This window comes from Xylocopa sonorina, unplaced genomic scaffold (assembly GCF_050948175.1).
Source record: "Xylocopa sonorina isolate GNS202 unplaced genomic scaffold, iyXylSono1_principal scaffold0030, whole genome shotgun sequence".
Lineage (NCBI taxonomy): Eukaryota > Metazoa > Arthropoda > Insecta > Hymenoptera > Apidae > Xylocopa > Xylocopa sonorina.
Window position 1 is genome coordinate 1,089,583 of NW_027490101.1, and position 11,700 is coordinate 1,101,282.

The following is an 11,700-nucleotide window of genomic DNA, read 5'->3' on the forward strand; positions in this document are numbered from 1 at the left end:
CGCAGTTCTCCAGCTCCGGGAGATCCATGAGGATTTCCCCACGTTAAAAAGAGGCTAGTTTTAGGTTTGGTTTTATTAGATGAGGTTCAAGTTATATTAGGTTCAAGTTATACGGGTATCGAGTTTAAGGTTCATGTTATACGGAGTTTGATTTTAAGGTTCAAATTATACGGGGTTCGATTTTAAGGTTCAAGTTATACAGGATTTGAGTTTAAGTTTCACGTTGTACGGGGTTTGAATTCGTGCTAGGAGCGTGCGTGGTGTCGTCGCGCGTAACCTGTTGAAGATGGTCGATCGTACTGTTCCTTTCGGAGGAGACGATTCGTCGGCAATAGCCTCGGTTGTCGAGAGTCTAAGACACCCAGCGATCGTTGCGAGCTTTCGAATCATTTATGCTCGCTTCGTGTCGTCGGGTGAATATATAGACCGCTTCTCGAGGCTTGTACAACCAGCGAACGTCCCAACGAATTTTTTTTCCATTTACCCGGTCGTTGTTTACGGTACATTAGCGGACCCCTCGAGTTCTCGTAATCGAGAACTCGTCGGGTCCGCTTTTTTATGCCATTTTTTCAAAAAGTAATACGCCGCTGGCACTTTGCCGTTTTTCCACTCGCAGAATTGTTCCGTTGAGCTCAGAGGGGATCCGTTCCGTGCCGTTCACCCATAACCTCGTTGTCGAGAGTCTTGAAACCCGCCGCTGCGAGATCGAACTTTACTTGCTTGCTTTGCGTTGTCGGGAAAAATATAGACCGCTCGAGGCTGTGTGGGGTGAACGGTAGAGTGTCCTAACGAATGTATGAATTTTTTTCGTTTATCTCAGCCTGGTTGGAATCGACACGACTAGATGGTATTGGAATTTTGAAGAGACCGTCGTCGTCGTCGTTTGTTCGGAGGGGACGAATCGTCGCTCGCGCTAAGCCTCATTGTCGAGACTCTGAGAAAAACCTGCCGTTGCGAGATCGAATAATTTTATACTCGCTTCGCGTTGCCGAGGAAAGCTTTTATAGACCGCCTCGAGACTGTGCACGAAGGCGACGAGTGTCCCATCGATGATAACATTATTATGTTCACTCGAATGAGAGCGTCTTGCCGATCTCGAAAGCAATACGCCGCTGGGTGTTTGATTTTTTTCTTCTTAGTTTGACGCGCACGTTTATTCCAGGGGGGACGATTCCGCGTTGCCCGTTGTCCTCGTTGTCGAGAGTCTGTAATCCCGCCGTTGCGAGCTCGAACAATTTATGCTCGCTTCGCTTTGTCGGGAGGAAAAAGACCGCCTCGAGGCTGCTGGTACGCGGAGGAGTCCTAACGAATTTTTGAAAGATTTTTTTTTCTTCATACCTGGACGCGCGTGTGCATTTTTCGTAACTTTGAGGGAGACATTACGCGCCAACCATCGGCGTATGCGTTTCATCCGTAGGACCGATATATCGTGTTGCCTCGACCTCCGTCGAGCGGTGAAAGTCGCCACGGTTCGGCGAAGCCCGCGTCTCTTTCACTGGAGACGATTGGGTATCGACTTGTTCGAACTTTAGTACCAAGAGACTTAAAGATCAATAAAATATACATGTACGATTACCCTGAACGGTGGATCACTTGGCTCGTGGGTCGATGAAGAACGCAGCTAATTGCGCGTCAACGTGTGAACTGCAGGACACATGAACATCGACATTTTGAACACACATTGCGGTCCACGGATACAATTCCTGAACCACGCCTAGCTGAGGGTCGTTCACGTAACCAAAATACTGCTTGCGTTGCGTTTCGTCGAATCTTCTTTCCCCACGGTGCTCGAATCTGCCCACCGTCGTTCATTCTCGAATTAAATTACGAACGTTTCTGAGTTCGGGCGGCACCGAAAAAGGGAAGAAGAGAAGCGATACGCGACGTACAAGCGATCGTTGGACGTTCGTCCGAGTCGTCTGTGGCCGTGCTGAGGCAATCTGCGATTGGCAACGTGTGTGCGCGTGCGACGTGCGTAATCGTGTTCATGGAACTCGACGGTGTGTCGATCACGAACTCGCGTGAGTTCTTCGTGGCGTCGTGAGTCGTCCATTAAACAGACGATCGCCCACGGAGAACCGCTTCGTGTTTCGATCGCCGATTTTGTTCCGCGTTCCGAATTCGCGCACCCGCCACACGCATCGCCTTCGCCTGCCTTTAGCGCACGATACGAACATGCGCGCGCCCGACATCGCTTAAAATGAATTTTTTTCATGCCGCAAGACCGAGGAAGAATACTCGGTCGAGGGAGAAGAGATATACAAGAGAGAGAGCGACATCGTCGTAACGCGAGGGACGATGATGCGCATCCGATCGTTCGAAGTTCTCCTCGTACAGCCCCAGGGTGTTCGATGAAAATAACCCGTTCTCTCTGTTTTCTCCGCGTGTGTATAACATGTTCCGCGAGGGAAAAAAAGGATCTCTCGCGCGGAATGTCACTCGAACATAGGCCGTCGTTGCGCTGTAATGTCGTAACGTTATTCGTGAGGGCGCTCCAACTCGGCGTGTCCTTCGTTTTGAAGGATCAGGGTAATAAAATCGGGGGAAAAGGAGCCGCTCCGTTTCGATGTCTGCGTGTTACGCGCAGATGTTGGAACCGCTGGAGAGTATAAACGGTGTTGATCGTTCGCATAAAGAGGACGGATGTTAAAGAAACGCCAGTAGCTTGGTCGTCTAGCGAGAGTCTCACATTTTTTTTATATTTTTTACGAATCTTATATAAAAGAAATACCGACACACGAAAGACATTGGCGAGGTGCACAAAACGCCTCGACGAGAACAACAACGAAGAGGTGCGTGTAGTTCTCGCCGGTTTCTCGAGCGGTAAATCAAAGGATCGCTGTGTCGGAGATGGACGAAAGTTCTTTTCGTCGTCTGCCGTCCCCGTTCGCCGATGCTCTCTCCTCATCTTGTATATATTATACATACGAATCTCTTTACCTTCTCTCCGTAACCGAGTTCGATGGCACGAATGAATTTCGTGCGTCACGTAGAGACGACTTCAAATTAGGAGAGATTACCCGCTGAATTTAAGCATATTACTAAGCGGAGGAAAAGAAACTAACCAGGATTTCCTTAGTAGCTGCGAGCGAACAGGAATGAGCCCAACACTGAATCCGGCGGTTCCGCCGCTGGGAAATCTAGTGTTCGGGAGGATCCGTTTATCCTGAGACAATGAACCGCGTCCAAGTCCATCTTGGATGGGGCCATTTATCCACAGAGGGTGCCAGGCCCGTACCGACCGGTACGCGTTTCGGGAGGATCTCTCCTTAGAGTCGGGTTGCTTGAGAGTGCAGCCCTAAGTGGGTGGTAAACTCCATCTAAGACTAAATACGACCACGAGACCGATAGCGAACAAGTACCGTGAAGGAAAGTTGAAAAGAACTTTGAAGAGAGAGTTCAAGAGTACGTGAAACCGTTCAGGGGTAAACCTGAGAAACCCAAATGATCAAATGGAGAGATTCATCGACGACGATACTGGCTCCCGATGGCGCGCGATGCCCCGGTGGTACCATCGCGGTTCCACAGCGAGCGGCACGCCGTCGTCGGCGAACGTTCCGGTGATGTAGTCGTGCACTTCTCCCCTAGTAGAACGTCGTGACCCGTTGCGCGTCGGTCTACGGCCCGAGTGGGCGCCTGTGGCGTCGCAATCTTGCGCACGTGGCAGACCCTCGGTCGCCCGGCCGGCTGCGCGACGGTACACGTACGGTATCGGGCCGCAACCAGTCCATTCTCGAATGTACGTGCGTCTAGCCCGCCGCAAGCTCGGTCAAACTACCCGGTGGAACAGACTTTGCGTCGGCGCCGGGCCTGGCCAGCTGTTAGCAGGTGGTTCCTCGACTGCCTTGGTCTCGAGGTTCCTTAAAATGGGGAACAGTCCCCATTCTGGTGACGGGCTACGACTTCTTCCTTCTAGACGAAGTCATCGATGCGAGGGAGGCGCGGATACTCGTAGATGGAAACGAGAAGGCGATGCGTAAAAGTGCGAGTGAGCGCGTGCACTAGCACGCACGCGAACGCTGCTGGTTGCTGGATCTGCAGACGTGTACGGCAGGTTGCCTGCGTGCAGGGATTGATGCTGGAGGCGGCAAAGAGGCTGATGGGTGGCAGGCGCTACGCCTGACGTCACACTACACTCTAAAAGAATATAAATCCTACACTTCCTTCCTACGAGATAGCGTATCTAAATGTTTACAAATCGATGCAATACAGTACTAATGCTTCATAAAACGTGATATCGCATTTCGTATCAACGGTTCAAAGTAAGTAAGTAGGTTGTAAAGCTCTATGCATCGCATTATGCTTATCTGCTTCTACCCTTCAAAAGAATGTGAACACTACACTCCCTTGCAGAGGGATAGCGCTTTTAGATATCTACTTGTCGAAGCAATAGAGTTCTGTTACTTCATTCAACGCGATGTCGCATCTCATTTCAATGTTTCATGATAGGTTGTAATATTCAATGCAACGCGGTATGTTTATCTGCACCTACACTTCAAAATAATATAGATCCCACACTTCCTTGATACGAGATAGCGTTTCTAAAAGTCTACGTATCGAAGTAATATAGTTCTGATGCTGTATAACTCCAACGTTCCAAAGTAAGTAAGTTATATTCTTCTATGCATAGAGTTATGTCTGCCTGCTTCTACGATTTGAAAGAATGTGAATTCTACAGTTCTATGCAACTAGATGGCGCTTTATAGTGTCTGCGCGTCAAAGCAGTATATTTCTAATGCTCCATGCAATGCAATAGCACATCTCATTTCAGCGTTTCAATGTAAGTAAGATGGAATCCTATATGCATGCACTATGCTTAGATAAGATAATATCAGATATATTATACTTCATTAGAATGTGAAGTCCGCAGTCCATGCAACAGAATTGCGCTTTAATGGGTCTACTTGTCAATGCACTAGAGTTCGTAGCCTGCATGCAATGCGATATCGCATCTCTTTTCAACGTTTCAAGGTAAGTAACCTGTAACCTTCTATGCATAGCAATATGCTTATATGCTTCTACACTTTTAATGAATGTCAATAGAAGGGATCCATAAAGCGGGATCGCGCTTCACAGTTTCTACGTGTCAAACAAACGTATTTCCTTGGTGGTATTCCGTATTCCGAAGATGGTAAAGTATGTAACATGTTATCTTCTATTCATGTTATTATACTTGTTTGCTCCTACACAGCAACCGATTGTGAATTCTGCTGTTTCTTCCAGCGGAATGGGGTTTCATATTGTCAGCGTCTCAAAGCAATAGATACCTAAAGCATTACACCATGCGATTGCACATCTCATTTCAACGATGCAAATTAAATAAGCTGTAAACAATTATGCATGGCATTATACTTATCTGCTTCTATGCTTTATAATGCTTTGGGATGCGAGAATAACCTCAACCCCCCCCCCCTTAACTGCCTAAAGAGAAGTTGAAAATCTAGCGGTCCTGCAGGTGAGACACCCGAGGGGGCGAGAAGAGGTGATCGCCGAAATCCACTGATCGATGGCCCCGAACAATACCGAAGCGTACAGCTCGTCCCACCAAGGAGCCCCGAAGAGGATTCAGGAGATCCGAGGATCACCAGCGAATTCAAGGAATCTGAAGAAGAGAACGTGAGAGCTTATTCACTAAAGCGTCCTATTTTCATGCCGCATTTCATGTATCGCATATTGTATATTATATCTTATATCGTGAAGCGGGTGGTGATCCCCGGTCATTCGCGGCGTGTTGCGTAGTTTTCTATAGCCCTTGTTAGTTAAACCCACCTCGAGGCCATAAATAAAGAAGCCGTGACTTCAGTATCCCGCGACCCGAGTGTATGTACTCGGCTAGGCGTAGTCGAGAGGAGCAGCATTTCGAGGTTTCGAGCATTGTTCCGCCCCAAGTTTCCCGGGGTCGTGTAGTCTATTTCTTTGGTGCTTTCTGAGCAGCTGGCGCCCAAGAAACTATAGTCTCGCAGTTTCGAAATACCCTCCCGTTTCGGTGATTATTTTTGCGTTCGCGAGCCCGCGAAATGTTGTACGTAAGTGGATACATTGTAACGACAGATCGCTTTAGATTAAAGTACGTTTTACACCTTAAAGTATTTGAATAATTAACCCCTTCGAGCTTCCCTGACTTACTGTAGATAGGTTTCCGTCACAACTGATAGGGACCATTACTTTACATAGATATATAGAACATACATAGCCTTAAACGCAGAACTGAGAGTTTGAGAACTTCCTTCGAAACGTTGATAGTGATGAGCTCCATCGGATTTCATAGAATTTCAGAACTTACTTGCTATGAATCGTAGGCAGATAAGGGCCATCGCGTTACTTAGAATTTTAGAACTTGTTTACTCCAGCAAAGATTTCTATTGCCTTCGTCCGTTCTTTTAGAAGAGTTTTTCATAAACCACTTACTTTTCACGTTTGCAATACTTTTAAATGTATGCGAGGTGTAATCGTTTAAGTTTTAAAATGATTACTTACTGCTGATTATTATTTAGTAACTCGGTTATAAACGTGTCTGCATAAGATTTAATCCATATGTTCATAAGTCTGAAATTTATGCAGTCATTTGTTAGTCACTTATTGTTCAAACGACAAAGATTCTGACTACTTCAAAACGGTTGACTTTCATCAATTTTCTTAAAATCGACATACGGTCCAACTGCTTGCATTAAAGACTGTAATTAAAGTTTTCAAAATATTTTACCTCATATAGATAAATTCTGGAATTGAAGGTGATTGTTTGATTTTTCTAACTCCTGTTTAGAACATCTTTCCATTGGAATGTTCAAGTATTTTTCATATTCGTAATTATTGAAAATGTTTTGCTTGGTTCTTTAATTTAATATTTAGAATTTCCTGAGAAATATTTTTTATCGTAATGAAATATATAATTGCAATTATAATTCTTTATGAAATAATAATAACAGAGAGGAATCTATCCATTCTTGTAGTTTTGTAAAGAGTATTTAATCTCACTATTTAAAATGAAACATTAACATTTGTTTACAATCTAATGGAATTTAGTTACCTTTTGATTAAAATTCATAATGTTAATCTTCCGTAGTTCAACAATTGTGTGAGCTGTCCTCAGGAATCGCAGCTCAGTATTTATAAAATGGACGACAATCGAACAGCCTAACCAAACGTGATCAAACCGATTTTTCATTATTAATATTATAATGTTTAACTTATCCTGTATACTATTAAAATGCCCTTCGAACAATGTTTATTCACTTCCTTCCACCACTGTTTACAATACGTATGTTTCATTTACTATCAAAACCGTAAGTATTATCGCCTTTCTTTACTTTTTGTGACCTTCAGTGGCTTCATGTAACAGGTCGTTGAACTCGTTTTAAAATGCTCGATCGTATTACGGAAGAATAAACATACCAATTCATTTTAAAAAATGAAGGTGACCTTCAAATGTCCAACATACCTCCACTTACAAAAAAACTATTTTCATCAACGGATGGTACCTTTGTACTGTGCAATTTTATATCAGCAAAAATTTCTATGAAATTTATAGTTTCGAGGATACCTGAGGTGCTAATTATTACTACCCCACCCTGTATATTGTTATGGATGTGTCCAACAAGGAAACGATGAACAAAATTAAATTTAATATTACGATGTTTATTATATTACTTATAATATATTTGTTTTTCTGGAATTTAGCCAAAAAACAGTGTTCACGATGTCGGCAGATGAATATATTTGACTTAGAATTACAAGAGCCGACAATTTCGAAAGTAGAATATTTTTTTACTCCGCTAACCGAATCATTCCAAACGTTAAGTAAAGTGCGTGCCTTTCACAACAGTCAGATGCAAATTACGATACAACGTTTCCAAAAAATGGTACGTGTCACTCGTTTTTAATTTCCGTTTTTTCAAGCAAAGGAAATTTAATTGAAATATCCGCAAAATTTATGGACAAGAAATTTATTATAATCTTACGCAACATATATGATGGTGATAAACGATAAGTATATGGACCTGAGACTAGAAAGTATTGAGCAGAAAAAGAAACTGATAGAACTGCAAAGTAGATCGATATATCTCACAAATGATGCTTCTACGTTCATAAAATCTGTTAAATAAAGAACTATTGCAAATACCAGGTATAATCAATATTACTTCTGCTCAAAAGCTATAACAGAATTGGACCGAAATGGATATAAAACAGGAATTTATATATTCAAAGAGAAAAAATGTATTACTTACAAATTGCTTATGTTCGCAAAGATCTCACTAATTCAGGCTTCTTGTCTTGCAGAACTAATCATTCATTTAACATGGGAAGGGGTCGACGGATAGTAAAATATTCTCATATTTCATAGTCTCGCTCGATACGTCAATTGGATCATGTAAAACATCGGACACTAATTGCATCTACACCTTCAGACCTTAAATATATAATTACAACATATTTAATACCGTTTTAATAACACTTTCCTATTATTTATATCTATGCCTAATAAATATATATTAATCGAATAAGTTGTTTTACCAAAGAATAAGAGAATCTGAGGATTATAAATCTGAGCATTACATAACAAACGTGCATTACATACATAATGTTACATGTAAAAAAAGATGAAGACCAAAAAGATCGTACATAAGTTGAATCCACAATGCGGTCACAGAGATACAGAAACGGCAAAAATTCCCAACAATAATTAACAAAATTCAAAAAGGGTGGGGGTGAAAATCCATCTCCTTGACGATGATAAGAAACAAGTCTGCCTCGTGCACTACAATATCTTCAACAGCCAGCGGTTGGCACGCAAATGACAACGGATAGAAAGAATTCCGTGGCAGAATAGAAAGTGAATAGTAAGAAAAACATATTTATTTGTTAGATGTTTATAAATTCAAATTTAAAAGTCCATGTCGCATTTAATATACTATTGTTTAACAAGGTGATTTAATGTTGATTCAAATAGGCGTGGAGAACTAGCTGGTACTTCTGTCAATGTAATTTCATTTCTGCAGGATACAGTAAAAACACATTTACAATTTAAGCAAGGTTTCACTAGATCTGGCGGATTTTCTAAATTTTAGAATGGGATGATGGCGGTAGTAGTTGGTTCAGCGCCAGGCGATAAACATATACAGCAAGCAAAGTAACGTAAACGGATTTAAAATGTTCAAGATTATATAAATGAAACTATTACACTTTTATAATCCATGTACCGTTTCTGTTCTTTGTAACTTACAAAGAGTCTTAAGAATGTAACGCAACGTAAAGAAGATTGGAAACAGAGAAAGCAGGCCTTAATCGCAGATAAAGGAACCTTGGATCTGTTGGGTATCGTGGTTACTGGCATGCCATGTTAAGGGATGTGTCATTCAGTTTTAATTTTCTAAACGAGAACAATTCAAATAAATTTGGAGTCGACACATTGGAAAAAAATTTCTTCCAGTGAAAAACGCTGCATGCAGTGCAATAGCAACTTAACATCCCCTTGATATTTTACAGAAAATCTTATGTCATTTTCCTCGATTTACTAGAATCGAAACTATGAAATCTATTATGTAGTTTTTCTGCAACTGCTACCATACACACGCACGCGCGCATACACACACACGCGCACGTACATACGAAATCCATCAAGATCTGTATATCTATTGGCTATTACATGGATAACTTGTAGAATTCCATTTGTAATTGATAATTAGATTATAAATATTTATATGCTTTTATCAGAAATTTAAATACGTCAAAATTGCAGCACGCAGGTGTGTAAATATCACTTCGCGATCTCATTTCATTTTGGCAGTTATACATATATATAAGGATCGATCCAGGCATAAAACTTGATAATCTTTCAACTATAAAATAATTATGGAACATTAGACTTTTTGCTAGCGTTGGTCCATTTTATCATTTTCGGAACTTATGAAGCAGCTAGAACTATAATAACAATGTACTTTATATCTTTGCACATTGTTTCCAAAGAAAATATTAGATATGAATAACTATGTTCATTTTATTATAAATGTATGAGTAAAGTTCAATCTACATGAATAAATGTTTTCAAATTGTTGTAATTTATTTAATTCTTATCATTTAGCGATACAAAATGTATTACAAAAATATATAAAAATATATTTCACTTTAGTTTTTTCTAATATTTTAAATATTTTATATTATCATATTAAAATTTTACAAAAAATAACAAAATTTTTAGAAGTAGGAATAATTTTTCCTTAATTAGTTAATATGTCGGTTTTTTTTAAGAAGACGGTATTTAATTTTTCAAAGAAAGTTTCGACTTTAAATTGACCATTAATTTCTCTAATTTCATTACTTTTCGTAGATCACCGCTAATTTTCAACTTTTCCATTACAGCTTTGTCCATGCAAGTTTTAATTCTCCGAAAGATATATAATATTATGTTATTAGTAAAATTATTTTGCATTTCTAATTAATTGAAATGTAAAAAATATATTTTTTTTTATGAGAAAGCATTGCGAAAAAATTTTGGGTATCCATTGCTAATGTTGTACCTAGTGGTTGACTAGGTTCTCCTCTAGCTGCCGCACCCCTTTACTATTTTTAAGATCCAAAAACCGTGTACCAACTTCGTCGCCTTTAAAATTTACGAAATTTACATATTAACCTTTAGTTAATTATTTACACCTGGATTACATGCATAATGGGTAAAATCAGACATTCCTTTAGTTTTTTAGTATTGCCACATCGATTAAAGACTGATTAGTAACAGATTTACTGTCTTTGAAAAAATATAAGTGTACATTGCATCACCCATTATTTCCAGCTTCCTACTATAATTTTGTGATACTGGCTGTTGTTGCTTGTAGTTAATAATCCATAAATTATCGACGACTGGAGTTACCAACAACCGATAAAGTATGCTATCACACACGGTTATGTATATCTCGTCAACACTTCAGAAGAATGTAAATCCCACTCTTCCTTGCGATGGAATAGCGTTTCTAGATGTCTACGTATCGAAGCAATACAGTTAGTAGATAAGATATTAAATGCAACGCGTATAGGTAAAGTACAGTACAGTGTCTGCGTGTCAAAGCTTTAGACCTTTACTGCTCCATGCAATGCGATGTCGCATCTCGTAAACCTGTATGCATATCATTATGCTTGACTGATTCTGTACTTCAAAAGAATACAACAACAAGGGCCATCACAATGTCTGCGTGTTAATACAGCGGAATTTTAATTGTCAATGCAATGTCATGGCGCATCTAATTATAACGTTTCGAGGTAAGTAATCTGTAACCTTCTATGCATAGCATTATACTTATTTGCTTCCGAACATCAAAAGAATGTCAATCATACAGTTCCATGTAACGGGATGGCGCTTCGCATTGCCTGCGTCTAAAGCAATGGCGTTCTACTGCCCCATGAAATACGATGACGCATCTTATTCCAACGTTTCAGAGTACGTGAGCTGTAATCTTCTATGAATACCGCTACGCTTATCTGCTTTTACACTTCATAAGAATGTGAATTCTGCAGTTATGTGCTACAGGAAGGGGGTTCATAGTGGCTATCTCTTAAAGCAATGGAGTTCTACTGCTCCATTCAATGCAATGTCGCACCTCATGTTCACGTTTCAAGGTAAATAGATAATATCATAATATTAGAAAAATATAGCATAAAATGCGCCGTCGCATAGCATAGAGCAGTAGAAGTTTAATTATTTCACACGCA

At 40.5% G+C, this 11,700-nt stretch overlaps 1 non-coding gene across 1 annotated transcript; it reads left to right on the plus strand.

Annotated features, from left to right (window-relative positions):
• The first annotated feature begins 1,573 nt into the window (after positions 1-1,573).
• Positions 1,574-1,728, plus strand: LOC143432143 (5.8S ribosomal RNA). The gene has a single exon (XR_013102900.1). It is a non-coding gene; the product is annotated as a 5.8S ribosomal RNA (ribosomal RNA).
• Positions 1,729-11,700: the final 9,972 nt, after the last annotated feature.